At 45.5% G+C, this 17,836-nt stretch overlaps 1 protein-coding gene across 1 annotated transcript in view; it reads left to right on the top strand.

Moving 5' to 3' along the window:
- LOC138261246 (E3 SUMO-protein ligase KIAA1586-like) overlaps positions 1-17,836 on the top strand; it is a 318,042-nt gene that overhangs the window by 184,533 nt on the left and 115,673 nt on the right. Inside the window, exon 3 of the mRNA XM_069210012.1 lies at positions 9,083-9,232. The gene's annotated coding sequence lies outside the window, so the exon portion shown is untranslated. The remainder of the gene's footprint in view (positions 1-9,082; positions 9,233-17,836) is intronic.

Below are 17,836 nucleotides of genomic sequence, written 5' to 3'. Positions count from 1 at the left end.
AAGTTGAGTTGAGTAACCAGACAGTGGATACACACACTGTTTTGTCATTCTGTTTCCCTCCTTTTGAAGTGCATCCCCAGTGTCACATGAAGAACCCCAGCAGGCATGCCAAGCAGGTCTTGACACTCCAGCCATATCGAAATCTCTGATGTCAATAAGAGGACACTGTGATGGAGGCCGGGCTGGGCAAGGGCAAAGCAAGTGTCATGTCTGAGGTACAATATTAGTACTTGATGTTGCATCCTAGTGTTTTCCTATGAAACAGCCAATCTTGCCACAGTGAAAATAGTTTTGAGGTGCTAGTCACTGTAAGGATATGTTTAACACTAACCTTTTAGATGTCCTACTTTTAAAAACTATGCACCCTGCTTTATGGACAGTAAGGACTGCTTAGGGGTGACACACAAATATTTAAAATGACATTTTAGGCCTGTCAAAGGGGGTTATTTTGATAGATTGAATGTGCAGTTGAACTTGCCACCGCCAGGCTAGTTTTGACAGGCCTAAAGACATGTTTACATTGCCACTTGTGTGGGTGGCACAATGAGGGTTTCAGTCCATTTATGATGTTTAACTTACTGGCCTTGGGTACACATTGGTGCCACATACTAGAGACTTAGAGGTAAGTTAAATATGCCAGACAGGGTTATGCCAGTTTCATTGTGTTTAAATGAGGAGCACATCAATTTACAGTTAGTTAGCAGAGGTAAATTGCAGAGAGCGCTAAGGTCAACAAATACGGTCAAGGCAAACATCTGGGTGAATACCATGCAAAAGGTTTTCATTTCCAGATTCTAACTTCACTGATATTTCGGAAGTAATAGGGGTTGAATCATGATTTTAGCACTAGGTAGTGCCTGGGAACCCTCCTGTCTGTGGCAGAGAAGGTGAAGGTAATACTCCTTACCGTTAGCCCAGAGTCACTGCTTTTATCTTCAGCTTTCAGAGTCTTTAATCAGCTGTTCTCCAGATCACAAAATAACCAACCAATCACTGACAGAGCAGGCCTGCCAAGCTAGGGGAGGTGATGTCCCCCACTCTCCTGTTGGAAGAGTGCCTGCCATATTTAGAGATCCCGCAGACAACAGGGGATCGTGCACCTTTATTTGAGATGATGCTCCAGCGGTTTCTGAAAAGGAGCCAACACTTTGCTGAGTAGGGACCATATTTATGTGGCCCATCTTAAGATTTTGTTTTCTAAAAACGAACTTCTAAATTGGGAGTTTACTTTTAGGATACAAAAAGCCATGGCAGAACGGTAGAGAGTTTTCCATCTGCACAGGGTATGGGGGATCCATCACATGACAGTCCCGGGCAAGGAAACAAAGTGATGGTCATCCCACCCTAATGAAGCCGGACAGCTGTCACTATACACTGACGGCCATTTGACAGATGAGCCATTGGGTCAAGGAATTACATTGGCAGAGCCAGCTTGAACTCCATTGGTGTACACCTAGCACTTCCCCAAGCCCTACATGGAGCAAAGGAGCCATGAGTTTGGTGGGCCTAGGGAATTGACTTTCTGGAGCGGTGCTTGTGCTCTCTCAAACTGTAATTGACCTCCTTCCTCTTGTGTAAAATGTCTTTCACACATTTTTAAGACTCACTCAGGCCTCCCTCTCTTCGCCATAGCCGGCTGGATAACGAATTCAGACCCCCAAATCATACTGAAGAAGATACTAAAATAGTTCTATTCTATGTTCAGAAAGCACATTTATTCATCCCATTTTTCCACTGCTTCGTGCATTAAGGCTATGGTCAAATCACTGCCTTGTGCCCATTTAACCACTCCCTACTGGCTTTGACTTTTCGCCAAGTAGTGTGAAACAGAAAGGATCTTGACAGATTTGGGAATCAATGAAGTGTGCAAGTATCTCTGTCTTCTGCTTTAGGTTTCAAACAATTAAAACAACACTGTGACTTGATTACAGTAAGCCGGCTTGGAAGTTGACTGGTAGGCAGCCTGGAAACCCCTGACCTGCTCGAGGTTCTGAGTATCATCAGCATGTAAATTTAAGTGAAATACAGAGGAATGAACCAACCCGCAGGGAAAACATGATTGTCACAAAGAAAGGTGGAAATGCAAAGCTCTGGAGCGACCCCAAAGGTTAGTTAGCAGAGGTAAATTGACCCAAAGGTCAGAAGTGTGTCTGTGTATGTAAAGGGTGATACTGCAATAGATTGCTACTGATTAATTGAAGAACAAATTCAGTTTCACATCTCACCCTGGAGGCCAACACGGTCTAGCGTGAGAACAGCAGGTGGCAGCTAGTGGCCTCAGATACAGCTGATAGATAAGGTAAAACAGTGAAGTTGCAGCCATAAGCTCCCAAGCTGTACTCATCTGTTATCCACATAAGGAAATACGCACAATTAAGAATTAGGTGTATGTTTGTGAGGAGTGTTTGCTACAAACCATGATATTTGTTAATTGCATTTTATATTGCCCATTATGTGTGAAAGACTAATATTGAGGGCTGTATCCAGATGTCAGACGATGACTGTAATATAAGGGATAAAATACCCTCTGCTGTACATTATAAGGATATTGCAAATTACCAATTAGTTCTATAACCATACAGAGAAACGAGGCCGAAGGCTGAGATGATTTGCAATATCTTTATCATGTACGCCAAGGTGTACTTTATCCCATATAAATCATGGTCACACCATCACCTTAGGCACAAACCACTTAAAACCTTTGGGTGTAGGTCTTTCATATGAAAGAGCGAACATGTTTCAAACATGACGAATAAAAATAAATCCTCAAGTGCAAAATTAAACACATCAAAAACCTGTTAGTTATTTTTTTGCAAACAGATGTTAGAGACGGCTCAATACAGGTCAGTTTAAAAAAAAATGCAGAAAGTCTATGTGTTCTCCATTTAAGGAGTGCAAAAAATAAACATGTTCTCTCTGCGTGTCACTGTAACCTAAAAAATAGAGCAGAAGAAAGAAAAGCAATGTTCTGTTTTCGTTGCTTTACCCAGCTGTAATCTGACCTGTTTTTCACCAGGCTGCTGGCATCAGGAATTATATCAGAACTCGATTGTAATAATTTATAATAGGTGAGTTCTGACTTCTTTTCTTTATAATCGGTGACTTGGTGCGTCCCAAGTCGCGATTATAAAGAAATTAGAGACTGGCGATTATAGAACCTTATGTATTATAAAAATGTTATGTCATTACCTGCTTCGAATAATTTGTCAAAGAAAGAGTGACGTTGCTGTGCTGCTCCTCACGCGCACACAGCCCTGCCGTTTCCCAGGACCATGCGTGATGTTCTGCTCCAGTCCAGGTTTTTCCCTTAAATTCTGAGACTTGTAGTCTTTTTTTTGCTGCTATAAAACAGGACTACATTTCCCAGAATTGAAAGGAAAAAATCCGGACTGGAACACCACGTCACGCATGGTCCTGGAAAACTTGGCAGCTATGCACACACGCCTGCTAAATTTCAAGGCCTCCATTCCAAGCAGGTCAAGGTGCGGAAATTGGAAATATAGAAGGCCAACATTACAAAGGAACTCTTGGATACTCCATATTCAATCTGTAAGGGCGCACAAGCGTCTGCAGACACAAATCGTTGAGCTGGCATATTAGATGAAATAAAACAACTTCAACTTTTCCATGACCTATGCCTTCATCCCTTTAAAATACTGACAGAACTCATATGCGACTAAAGCTATCCTTATTACATGAATTAGTATGTACTCAAATAAGGCAATTAGCATGAATCCAAATCCTTGAAAACAAGGGTGCTTTGCGTTATATAACGTGTAGGCAGCGGTGTGATGGAGACATTCCCTGGTATTTACACTTCATAAATAATGGAGATGTGATAAGAACTGCCTCCCGGGAAGGCGCCTCATGGATGCATTGATTTCGTGCCCTGGGCTGTCGTCCTGAAGTGTCGGTGTCATTGCTCTGTGTGGTGATGGCTTTTCCATTGATTTTTGCCCCGAAGAGATTCGCAGTGAGATCAAACTTTAAAATGGATACAGGCCCACGTCATGGCAATGGGAGATACCATGAGGGCAGATGCAGCATTTGCAGTGCAGTGGTTTGCTTTCAAAATGGCCTCTAGGCGGTGACGTGCTCTGGACCCACCGTCCAGATTTGTTGCTCTACACCTTGGGTACTCGCAAACATTTTCCCAGGGGCCAAAAAGTTTGGTCTGTGACGTGCCTGGGGGCCACATTGATGCCAAGGAGGTGGCAGTCGGGTAGGGAGACTAGGGGGGTTGGTGGCAAGGTAGGTGTAGGGGAAGCAAAGGATATACCTCTAGTGGGTGAAATAAACTATGGGAAACCAGAAAACCTGGAATTAATCCTGGCTTACCCACTTTTCCAAATTGTGTGATTCCTAGTCCAATTGTTTAGTGTCACTTTCCATCCTTTTTCTGCATTATCACATTTAAGATGACCTCGAAATACATGATTCATGGTGTGCGCTGCACAAAACCTGCTTCTATGTTTGATTTAATAAACTATAATGTTGTTTATGTGTGATAGGAACCCAGGCCACCCATAAAGTGCACATACCAAGTGACTTGCCTCTTTAATTTACTATTGGTGGTGTTCTCAGGGTAAGGGAAATAATTAATGTTTCCAAATTTATGTTTGAAAACTATCACTATAAAATAAATACATCTCAATGCACTGATAAAATAAATTGTACTAAGGCGAAAAGGTTCTGCATGTTAACTAAATACACTTAATTAATATTGAAGAGACTGTCTTAGTTTTACACTTATGCTGCAAGATGTCTTTAAACATGAAGGTGTTTCTAAAGTTAAGTGCAGGAGTCCCTAGTTACTTCCTTTAACACCAATTAAGTTTGAAATAAATGATTGTGTGTGTATTTAATATTTGTTAGTACGGAGTCGAGCAAACAGCTGCCCAGTGCTCCTGTTGCCCCAGGGGCCGCATGTAAAGGTCAGAGAGGCTGCATGAGACCCGCGGACCGTACTTTGAGTATCCTTGCTCTACACAGTTTGGTCTTAGGTCTCAGGGGAGGGATCGTTTCCTTTTGTAATTTCATTTTTGGTCCGCTCAGAACAAATACCTTTTGATAATTAAGAACACATACTATTTATTGTTTTAATTTGTATGTTTTGTGCAGTGCTTAATTTGTAAATAAAAATGTGCCTGTGCCCAAAGCCCTCCTCTTAAACACGCGGCTGCTGCAATTAAATGTGCGAACGCAGAATACTGAGGCAACGTAATCCTGAAGCCATCTCAGGCTTCTTCAATCCACTTAAAGCCACTCCCTGCCCTTCAGCTCACGCTAGCAGCTTTCTGCTTTCTCTCATTGTGACGCTTTTTCATTTTTCTCTTCTCCTCCCTTCCATATGTGTCTTTTGCTCACAGTATACGCTTGAGGCAGAAAAATAAGTGCCGGCCCACAAAAATAAGTGCTGGTTCTCCGCACCGGAAACAACAAACACAAGTTAAGCATTGGTTTTGTGTATGGTATAGGAGACCCCAGAGCAACAGAGCGCTTTATAAAGCAATGTAACAAATAGTAACTTAAGCAGTGTACAAGGCCAGGTAAGAAAAACACGCATAAAAGTTGGCTTAGTGCATGTACAAAGAAATTTATGAACAGTCCGAAGGAAGACAATCATCTGCATTGGATGAGCACAGGACAGTACGACACCCCAATAGAATCTCCAGTAGACCTAAAAAAAGAGAGTTAGGTATCTAGAAAGAGGATATGAGGATGAAAATGATCAAGAAGAAATAACTTGGGGAAAGATGTACGACCATTTTTAGCTGTCGCAAGCACAGCCCGTTTGCGACCGCTAAAAAGAGTTGTAGCATGTATCAACCCTATTTTGCAAGTCAATAACCTGTTACTGAATCGCAAAATAGGGTTTCTGAGTCGCTATTAGGAAGGAGCATGCCAAGGGCTTCTCTTCTTAATAGCAAATCGCAGGAGGATGTACGATTGTTTTGTGACCAGAATGCGACCTGTAAACAATCGCAGTTTACCGCCTACTTCAAGTAGGTGGTAAGCCAGTTGCAAATGGAAAGGGGTCCACATGGGGCTGCTTCCCCTTTATGATTGGCAACGAGGAACCAATACCTTTTAGCGTTAGGTCCAATAGTATTTCCTTCCTGTTGAATGCCCAATTCAAAGGAACAAATTATTATGAGTGGGTGCTCCCAAATTAAGGGGTATGGACCAGAGCCCCTTTTCATGAAGTAAATGAGCAACTAAGAAAGATGAGGACCCACATACAGCAATTAGAGTAAAAATGTCTTTAATTAGTACTCCACAGGTCCAATTGAAGGCAAAGGACAAAATGACACGTCGAATAATGAGAGGTATAATAGAGTAGATCCAATCACAATATATGGGATCAAATGAGAACAGCAGACACGTGTTTCGCCCCCTATAGCTATTTCACCTGGGGCCTTTTCAAGGCAATATCGTGTTCATGGTCTTTCATCACCGTTAATCAAAGATCCGAATACCAGGTCAAAAGAAATAAACATTTGAGTGGCACGAGATTGCCAATAGTGATTGGATCTACTCTATTATACCTCTCATTATTCGACGTGTCATTTTGTCCTTTGCCTTCAATTGGACCAATGGAGTACTAATTAAAGACATTTTTACTCTAATTGTTGTATGTGGGTCCTCATCTTTCTTAGTTGCTCAACGAGGAACCAATGCCTGCTCTTAAAAAAGGAATCTGAAACATTTCACTTTTATTTTTCAAATGCATTCCTATTTTCCTTTAAGGAAAACAGGATGTAGTTAAAAAAAACTGCTTTATTTAAAAAGCAGTCACAGACATGGTCTGCTGACCCCAGCAGGCCACCATCCCTGTGAGTGCCGGCCATTCCTAATGGATCACAAATTGTGACCTGCTTCATGAATAGTAATGAGACCGGTCCGTGCAACCCATTTAGGATTCGCAAACAGTGTCTGAGACACTGTTGTACATCAGCTTTTACGAATCGCAAATTGAGAGTCACAAAAAATGTAATTTGTGAGATCTGGCTCTATGTTCTTTTTTTTAATTCAAATAGGTAATAGCGTGGATGGGGCCTAACTGTGGTGGTTGAGGTTGTTTGTCACTGGCGTCCTGGGGCAGTTACTACTATGGCTCTGCAAACTTGGCCAAGGACAAGCCTCCTCCACTCGATTCTCAAGGTAGGGCAGTTGAGCAGTCAAAGGCTTCTCAGGGAGGTAGTGGTGAGGGCAATAACTCAGAGCCCAATGGATGTCTTTTTTTTTAAAGCAAGTACTTTAATCACACAACAAAATTAAAAACAACAAAACACATTTTGATTAACCCACTCAGGGTTGTATCCCTGGCTTTCAGTGAGTGCTACAAGATCCCCCCTCATTCAGGTGACCTTATCAATTACAAGCCCCATATTATCACAGTGGCATGAATTAAACACAGAGTAGTCCACTATTGATCTCACAGGGGTAAATGCACAACCCAGACAGGAGTTGTTATCCTATGATTAGTGTGGGCAGAAAGTCTTAAGTCCTCTCACTTGACTTCTCCTGAGTGCCTTTGCTCCAGTAGTAGTTAGGGCATTGAGGTTCCTGCACAGGGATCTCATAAGCCTGGTGCATTGACTGCTTCAGCCTGTACTTTCTGTTCTCATGGCCGCCTCTGCTCTGCACCCATGTGATGGATGGTTTCAGTGTAGTAGATCTGGGGCCTCCAAGGCCATCAGGCTTTCATTGGCAGCTTCTCTTCAGCATTTTTGAATGATCACAATAAAGCAGGTCAGCAGATCACAGAATGGCTTTACAACCAGTCGTGGCCTCCTAGGCCTTCTGGATCACTTCAGCGTCAACGTGCAGTTGCTGCTTCTCAGATGAACTGAGCTCCACTCAGTGGCAACGCATCTTCCTTTGTTGTGGGAAGCACCAGCTCATGGCACACAGCAACTCATGACACTGCGGACAAAGCCACCCTTCAAGTTGGTAAAGTCTGTGGTGGCTGTTCTCAACCATAACAGAGAGATCAGGAGGACCTTCTGGACAGTTTCTCCTCCTGCCAGGCCAGGGACACATCTTCCCTCGCTGTTTGGGCAGGCATGATTCTAGGCTCCTAGGAGTCTCTCAATTCCACTAGCAGAGAATGCTGACTTCAGCTGATATCCTCTTGCTTCGGAAAGTCTGGCTGTCAGGCAGACACCAGCTATGATTGCACAGCAGCTCTTCAACTACTCTGCAGGCACTCCCCTCCTTGGTCAAGAGGAACATGGAACTCAAACAAGGTGGGGGTGGTTAAATTCCACTTTGTAAACATTTTCAAGACAGAAGAGGTATGCTCATGGTCTCAAACTTTAGAACTGGTCTTTCAAGTGTCCTTTTCAGGCTGCTCACCAGACACAACCTCGGACTCTAGATCTCCACCCTACCCCATGCACAGGAATATACTGTCCTCATCTTTCATCTTGTACCATGCTAAAACAGGGGCATCCAAAATGTATCCTTTGTTTACAGTACTTAGATTCACACACACACACACACACACACACACACACACAGTAATACTACCACACATGTATCACAAGCTCACTGTGCAACCATATATACCGAACATGCAAAAGAGATATCAGTGCATGGTTGGGAGTTTAACTTAAGGAGAACTATATACCAGATGGGCCAGTAGGCAGCATGCTTACTGACACAGATATAAGGGTCTGGTAAAGTATAAAATCACATAACATGGTATGCTGTCACCACTGCTTTTGCTGCTCCAGGTCCCATGACAGGTTGAATTCTCAGGGGCAAGCCAAGCCAGACGAAAGTAAAAGTAGGCATACCAGGATTGCACACAGTTGCCAGGACCTTACATTTTCGCAGGAGTGAAATGTGCACAAAGTTAATTCCCAGGTTCCCTCTAAGGCCGACTGACCGTGAACCCGATCTAATCTGATTCACCGGGATGAAGGGACAAATGCAGAATAAAGTGAACTTTGAGATTGACACATGATGGCTTTGATTTTTTCGAGCTTTTGATTTTTTGACTTATCTGTATCTACAGTGAAAGAAAGAATAACAAGGGAAACAAATTGCGACTTACTTGTTGCCTTTGATGCAGGAAGACGCAACCCTGAAGAACACGCTACTGAGAGACAAGGAACTGGACAAGCTTGATGCCAAGAAATGATCTGCCCCGACTTCAGGATGAACGAGCCAAGCTGGGATCAATGAAGGGATGTAGATGGAAGACGAGGAAGGACGCCAAGCGGTAAGTAAGGACACAGGAGTGTGAATCAGGTATACAGTCTTCAGTAACTTGAAAGATGCAGGAACGCAGCAAACGTTCATAATGATGAGCAGTCACTCAGGATACAGCCCACAGCCTTACAGGCTATGCACTTCACCCCTTAAAGGAGCTACTACAGTTGGACGCCACACACCCAACAGTAGTCAGAAACTCGAAGTTGGGTGACCTTGTCCATATACCTTGCATGGGATATTCCCATCCCAACAATTGGACAGCCAGGAGAGAATACAGGGGGGAGAGAGCCCTGAGAGATGGACCTTCCTTACTAGAATTGACCACAGAGAGGCCATTTCTTTGCTTTAGAGACTGGTGCCAACTCTTGTAAATCTGGGTTGTCATAGCGGGGTTTTATATTCCTTTGCATTTTTGTGTGTCTAGTGCTGGTGTGCTGCTTTGTGCAGTGAGGCAGTACATCTACTGATTAGGCGCACCATTCCTTTCAACTGCTACGTGCAAAGCCCACAGTGCTAGTCTTTTGAGTCACACGAGTGAAGTGATACTTGGTCCCAAGACTCTTTCCCAACGAGGGAGTTTTGCTTGCCCTCTCAATGTAACAGAGCAGCAGCACTGTGTCCAGAAAGAGTGAATGGCTCAACCCTCCAGTGCAGCAATAGTTGGCTGTGGCCTCTGCACCCTTAAATGGTCTCCTTGTGGAAGTAAAATGCATTCTCTGGAGCAAAAAAAGCTTTGGTCACAAAAGATCAACAACTTTTGAGCATTGCACACCCTTCAGCCTGGTAAAGGGAGAAAAAAGATCTACTGAACTAGTTCGTTATAATCTCTGGGGTTATTCTGTTGGGCCATTGAGGATGAGGGTGCAGAATGAGTGACTTTCTTTCTTACTAGCTCGAAGAGTTTTTAGCACTGTACTTGGTAGCTGAGACTTTGTGCTTACCTCCTTAAATTCCCTCCTAATGATGCAATCCAATGTCTTCTATGGCTGTATGCATTCAATCATGTCCAAGCAAGCAAGGAACTTGCTCTGATGGTAGCAAACGGAGTTCAGGTGTGCATTAGTTGACTGTTCCCCAAATAGAAAACACAGCTTCTGCAGGCATGGATTCCCAGGCTTCTCAGGGAGATAACAAGGGGCGCTCAAATTCAGAACTTGACAATCCATCCACAACCAAATAAAGTGAATGTGAAGCCCAGTCTTTACCTTTGCAAGAAAGAAAATACTTTATATACACTTTGATACGCAATACTACACAATACTAGCAGCTGACCCAAGTCAGAGTTTCTTCGTGGTATTTGAGAATACAGGAAATGCTGTGCCCACCCAACTTCTTTGCTATACTCCCATTCCCCATCTTTCTCCCCTCTGTCTCTCAAGGAAAGATGAATAGCATAAATCTAGGATAGGTGCAGTGCAATCACGCAAAACATTATGTGAGCTCAGTCTTTTTAACCTCTTACCACCTCACAGGTTTATTTAGTCCTCTCAGGTCTTGCTTGGTCTGCCCAGTATAGTGGGGCATGCTACGTGGCTGAAAGCTGTCTACATTTATTGAGTACCTCCCACATTGGGAATTGGGTCACGTTCAGCAGCTCACCCACTCTGATTTTTCTTTTTGTGGGAAGTGGTAGTCCTGAGATCAAGCATTCCTACCTGGATCTGTCACGGTTTTCACGGGGCTTACCGTCGAAGTTGATGAGAGTTGGGGAACGACCCCGGTTCCGGCAGGTTCTGCTCTGGCCGAGGTAGGGGCGACCCCTTCTGGTAGCCACGGTGCTGTTTGACAATAACAAGCCACTACAGTCCGTGCCCTCCAGAAGGAGTCCCAGAGGAAAAACCCCAATAGGGTAAAAAACCTCCAAAAAGAACTCCCTGAAACAGAAGGAGGGCTCAAGGGCGTTAGAACTGAGGATCCGAGAGTACAGGAAGACTGGAGACGAAGACAGGTCAGGAAATACTGGATTCACAAGAAGAAACCAGCCGGAGCGTGACTACCACCAAAGGAGTGTTGCAACGCAATGAACAAGCAGCTGAATTCCCCTTATATACCCCTAGACAGGAAGTAGGAAACAGGAAGTAGAAACACCACCATCTTGGATTGGGGAAAAGAGTATAACATTGAATAAAGAACATGCGTCCAACAAAAAGAAACAATGCATGCTGGGAAGAGAGGAAGTGGGTAGCATGCCGGGAAAGGGAAAAGGCCTGCATAAAAGCACCATCATGTGCAGGTATCCGGCTTTTGCCTGTTGTGACCGGTAAGTGGTGGAAAGAGTGATACCCAGAATTCCCATGTTTAATTCATGTGTGCGCCTAAGCGCGGCAAACGCTGCCCTCGCGGCAAGGACCGTGACTCAATTTGGGTCCTCTGGCCCTGCCGCGTGTATCCAGGAATCCGCGGCCGAAGAAAAGGAGCGCGGCGAGTGCCGCGACCCCTGACCCGAGCCACGGCTTCCCCCGCGGTCCGACCGCAGCCCGCTGCAGCCCCTGTGTGCTGCGCCGCCGCGGCCCGTGCTCGCGGCCGCCGCGGCGCAACAGTAGGTCCCCCCCGAGGCCCCAGGTTTGTGGGGGAAAAGCCGGAAAAAGCGACGGACCAAAAGAGGGGCATGAACTGAAGGGGCATCTTCCCAGGAACACTCACTCATAGGGTCGAGAGTCACAGATTTCCTGGACCTCATACTCGGGCACATTATCAACCAACAGAGGGGGAGGACAAGAGAATTGTCTGTGGAAAGGATCAGGAAGGTAAGGTTTAAGTTGAGAGACATGGAACACAGGGTGTATCTTCCAAGTCTGGGGCAGGCGAAGACGTACAGAGACTGGGTTAATCTTCTTGAGAATCAGGAATGGACCATAATAACCGGGTTTGAATTTGTTCTGAGTAAGTCGGAGAGGGAGGAATCTAGAGGAAAGCCACACTTTATCATGGACCTGATAGTGAGGAGCCTCGCAACGTCTCTTATCAGCCATCTTCTCATGCGTGACTTAGTGGCCACAAGGTTGGAATGGATAACACGTTGGACACCCCGTAGCTGTCGAACATAGGAGGAAATGGCTGGAAGATTGGAAGTATCTTTCAGGGGAGTTGGAAAGGCCTTAGGATGGAAACCGTAGGAGCCATAGAAAGGGTAGACTTTCAAGGCGCTGTGTATTGAGTTGTTGTAGGAGAATTCTGCAAGCGGTAAATAGGTAGCCCAATTACTCTGCGTAGCATTGCAGAAGCTACGTAAATATTGTTCGAGGCCTTGATTGAGTCGTTCCGTCTGTCCGTTAGTTTGCGGGTGGAACCCTGATGATAAGGCCACTTCGATTCCTAAGGACTTACAGAATTGTTTCCAGAATCGGGAGATATATTGAGGACCCCTATCTGATATAATGACCTGAGGTAATCCATGAAGTCGAAAGATTTCTTGTGTAAAGATTTCACCTAAGTCTTTTGCCGTTGGCAACTTTCTTAAGGCCGTGAAGTGAGCCATCTTAGTGAAGGAGTCCACAGTTACCATTATTACGTGATTTCCATTTGAAGAGGGTAATAAGCACATGAAATCTGTGGAGATGGTGTGCCATGGTCCTGGGGGAACTGGTAGTGGGTGAAGTAAACCTACTGGTTTAGTACGGGGTGTCTTGGATTGAGCACATATAGGACAGGATGATACATATTCTTCCGTATCTGTCTTGAGAGTTGGCCACCAGAAGGAGCGAAGCAGAAGTTCTTGAGTAGCTTTCATTCCTCGATGACCTGCGATGGGGGAATCATGGCACATACGTAAGGCTTCGGTCTGTACTAGTTTAATGGGTAAGAACAGGGCCTTATCATGATAGTAATACCCTTGATCTCTATGAAGTTGCGGCCGCAACTTATTCAACTCTGTGTCTTCTAGACGGGCATATTCGGACCTGACTTGGTCTAAAAAAGTCTGTACTAAACCAATGATTTTGTTATTGTCAAATAGGTTCTGAACAGGAGAATCACTGCACTCAGGGTAACGTCGGGACAAGGCATCCGCCAGGAGGTTCTGCGAACCAGGGATGTATGTGATATAAAAGTCATATTGGCTGAAAAAGAAAGCCTATCGAGCCTGCCGGCTATTCTGACACTGAAAGTTTCTTAAGCACTGTAGATTTCTGTGGTCTGTCCGGGCGTCAAAGGGTTCTTTCGAGCCCATCAGAAAGTGTCTCCATTCTGTGCATGCGGTCTTTAAGGCGAGTAATTCACGTTCTAGCGCGGAATAGTTCAGTTCTGAGTCGGATAAGATATGGGAAAGGTAGAATACCGGGTGCTCTAGATCATCATCGTCTTGTCTTTGCAGTAAGGCAGCCCCGATGGCTCTTTCGGATGCGTCTGCGACCACAATGAATTGTTCGCTGGTGTCTGGGTGTCGTAAAATGGGGGCTTGAATAAAGGCTTTCTTTAAGTCTTGAAAGGCTAACTCTGCGTCTTGTGTCCAACAAAAGCCCTTTTTTAGATGGTCTTTTTTAAGGGTTTGAGTAATATAGCTGGTTCTCTGTGCAAAGTCTGCTATAAATTGTCGATAGAAGTTGGCTAATCCCAAAAAACACTGAGTCTCCTTGATGGAAGAAGGAGATGGCCAATTCAATATAGCTTGCACCTTGTCTGAATCCATGGCGACTCCGGTTTGGTTAATGCAATACCCCAAGTACTTTACTTCCGTCTGGTCAAACTCGCACTTTTCCGGTTTGCAGAATAAATGGTGTTGTCGGAGTCGCTCTAGAACTTGGCGAACATGCTTAGAGTGTTCCTCTGGGTGAACAGAAAAAATTAAAATATCGTCGAGATAAACCACTACTGTTTGTTGCAAAAGATCGGAAAAGATAGAATCCATGAACCTTTGAAAAATGGAAGGGGCATTGGTGAGTCCGAATGGCATTACTCGATATTCGTAGTGACCAAAAGGTGTTCTGAAAGCTGTCTTCCACTCATCACCTTCTTTAATTCTTAAAAGATGGTAGGCTTCACTGAGATCCAGCTTGGTGAATCTTTTTGCCCCTCTGACTGCTTCTAGGATGTCCTTAATGAGGGGTAACGGGTACCGATCCTTAATAGTGATCTTGTTTAATCCTCTAAAATCAATACAGGGATGCAAATCTTTAGTCTTCTTAGGAACAAAGAAGAGAGGAGCCCCTGCCGGTGAAGAGGAGGGAGCAATCAACCCGCTCTGTAGGTTCTCATCAAGGTATTCCTTAAGAATCTGCTTCTCAGGTTCTGTGAGAGAATACATTCGCCCGAAAGGAACCACTGTATATTGTTCTAAAGGAATGGCGCAATCATATTCTCTATGGGGTGGCAGTTCAGGTTTTTCTGGCTTCTGGAATACGTCGGCATATTCCTGATATTGCCCGGGAACTCCCTGTAGGACGTTAATATAGCATCCCACCTTAGGGGGTGCGGTTAGAAGACCTTTTGGGGACCAATAATCCCCTGCTAGGTAGCAGTGGTCCTGGCAAAAATGAGAGGATAAAGAAATAGTTATTGTTTCCCAGTTGATGTAGGGGTTGTGTCGTGTGAGCCATGGAAGTCCCAGAATCATGACGTGGTGTGGTGATGAAATTAAATCAAACGAAAGGTTTTCTTGGTGTTTCCCAAACTGTAGGCAGAAAGTAGGGGTGGTATATTGTACTGGTCCTGAGGCCAAGAGTGACCCATCCACCGTGTGTACTTGTTCTGGTACTTCCTTAGGTAGTTGTGCTATCTGTCGTTCCTTGGCCCATGCTTCATCTAAATAGATGCCACTGGCTCCGCAGTCCAATAAAGCCAGGGTTCTTTCTTCTCGGCCATCAGTCAAGTAAAGGATAACTGGTCAAAGAAAAAGAGCAGTTCCTTCCTCCCTGGAAGAACAAATGGAAGGTATTTCACGATATCCCGTCCTCACCCTTCTCACTGAGGACGGGAGTTGGCGTTTCCCAAAGGCTTGGTTGGACGAATGGGACAGGCGCGAATTAGGTGACCAGCTGCACCGCAATATAGACAAAGTCCCTTCCTTCGTCTGTGTTCTCTTTCACTAGCTGATAAAGGTCCTCGAGCCGTATCAATTTGCATTGGCTCTTCCTCGGTAGCCCCCTTAGTTTCAGGACAGACTTCCTCTGTACGATGAAAGAAGGTGCGAGATGTCACTGAGTGGGATGGCAGACGACTCTTCCTTTTCTCCATTCTTCGTTCATTCAAGCGATATTCTATAGTCAGTGTCTGATCCATCAATCCTTTAAGGTTCTCTATCCTAGCACAGTGCACCAGTTCGTCCTTAATGTCCTCTCTGAGACCTCTGCGGAACAGTGTCACCAAGGTAGGTTCCACCTAGGACGTTTCTGCTGCTAATTGTCTGTAACGGGTGATGTATTGCAATACATCTTGATTCCCTTGTTGGATATCGCAAAGCCTCGAGTCTGGGGCGCTCAAACATCTGTTTGAAGGTAGTGACAAAGGTGGAATAATTAGACAGGCAGGGATCATTTCTTGTCACTAAAGGAGTGGCCCAAGCCAAGGCTGGCCCCGATAAGGCGCTAATCAAATACCCCACCTTGGTCTTGTCTTGCACAAATTGCGAGGGGCGAAAGGCAATGTAAACCGTCAAGGCATCCAGGGATTCTCTCAATTTGTTGGGCTCCCCGGAGAAACGAGGTGTAGTGGCAGATACTGAGGGGACATCAGTGGTCCTGGATGCAAAGGCTTGTCGGTAGACAGTATTTTCAGTTCGTAGCTGTTGGAGTTCTTGAGCCTGTTGTTGTATTGTCATGAGCAGGGTCTGACTGGTGGGTTCCGTATTTGCCACTGGATTATCCATGTTTCCGAACTGCAACTGGATTTGTGGGCGTTGCAATCTGTCACGGTTTTCACAGGGCTTACTGTCGAAGTTGATGAGAGTTGGGGAATGACCCCGGTTCCGGCAGGTTCTGCTCTGGCCGAGGTAGGGGCGACCCCTTCCGGTAGCCACGGTGCTGTTTGACAATAACAAGCCACTACAGTCCGTGCCCTCCAGAAGAAGTCCCAGAGGAAAAACCCCAATAGGGTAAAAAACCTCCAACAGGAACTCCCTGAAACAGAAGGAGGGCACAAGGGCGTTAGAACTGAGGATCCGAGAGTACAGGAAGACTGGAGACGAAGACAGGTCAGGAAATACTGGATTCACAAGAAGAAACCAGCCGGAGCGTGACTACCACCAAAGGAGTGTTGCAACGCAATGAACAAGCAGCTGAATTCCCCTTATGTACCCCTAGACAGGAAGTAGGAAACAGGAAGTAGAAACGCCACCATCTTGGATTAGGGAAAAGAGTATAACATTGAATAAAGAACATGCGTCCAACAAAAAGAAACAATGCATGCTGGGAAGAGAGGAAGTGGGTAGCATGCTGGGAAAAGGAAAAGACCTGCATAAAAGCACCATCATGTGCAGGTATCCGGCTTTTGCCTGTTGTGACCGGTAAGTGGTGGAAAGAGTGATACCCAGAATTAACATGTTTAATTCATGTGTGCGCCTAAGCGTGGCAAACGCTGCCCTCGCGGCAAGGACCGTGACCCAATTTTGGTACTCTGGCCCTGCCGCGTGTATCCAGGAATCCGCGGCCGGAGAAAAGGAGTGCGGCGAGTGCCGCGACCCCTGACCCGAGCCACGGCTTCCCCCGCGGCCCGACTGCAGCCCGCTGCAGCTCCTGTGTGCTGCGCGGCGGCGGCCCGTGCTCGCGGCCGCGGCGGCGCAACAGGATCAGTGGTAGAAGTCTCCGGTCTCCAGAGCTGTTTGTTGGGCCCAGTGATAAACTACAATGAAGCCCCTGGTGGGGCCTTTCGACAATTGGCAAGCGCAGCCCAGTGCCTAGGCTGGTCGTGAATTTGCTTGATGTACCAACCTCCACTCTCTGGTCACAAATTCGGCAGTTGCAGCCCCACACTGATGTGTCACACAACTGGCACTTGCAGCCATGTATGGGCCAAGCACATTCTTCAGCAGTTGAACTGATGCACGAGCTGATCATGATCTTCAGCAGGTGCAGCCCCTTACGGGCCACTTCAACTCTTCAGCTGTTGCAACCACACAGGGCCAGTCATAACAGGCAATTACAGCTTGACGAGGCCTCAGCAGTCATGCTGTTGTGGAATCACGGTTCCTACCTGAAACAGTCAAGAGAGTCTTGATGAGGCAACCAATGGCTGGTTCTTCCCCGATTGCTCTCCAGTAGTCCGCTCCTCTGTCCACCCCAAAGCCATTGAGAACACGCTGCACCTTCCTGAACAGTCTTTCCTCCTGCAGGGTAGCCTGACTCCCCCCTTATCTATGTTAGTCTTGCAGTCAGGCAGATGCCAGCACTGATTACGCAGTAGTCCTCCCAGTACTCTACAGAGAACTCCCTTCCTTGGCCATAGAGGGCTTGGATCTAATTGGCACATTTAATTTAGTTGTACATCCTGAATGTGTGGTTTTACATGTACCCTGAGGCCTACAAATTAAATGCTACTAGTTTGGCAGCAGCACTTGTTGTGCCACCCATTAAAGTAGCCTTTTAAAACATGTCTTAGGCCGGCCTTTGCAATCTGTCGTGCAGTTTTACATTGCCATTCCAACTTGGAAAATAAACCTTTTGCCAAGCCTAAGGCATGC

The sequence above is a fragment of the Pleurodeles waltl genome, chromosome 10, assembly GCF_031143425.1.
Source record: "Pleurodeles waltl isolate 20211129_DDA chromosome 10, aPleWal1.hap1.20221129, whole genome shotgun sequence".
NCBI classification, from domain to species: Eukaryota; Metazoa; Chordata; class Amphibia; order Caudata; family Salamandridae; genus Pleurodeles; species Pleurodeles waltl.
This window is presented reverse-complemented; position numbering and strand designations above follow the sequence as displayed.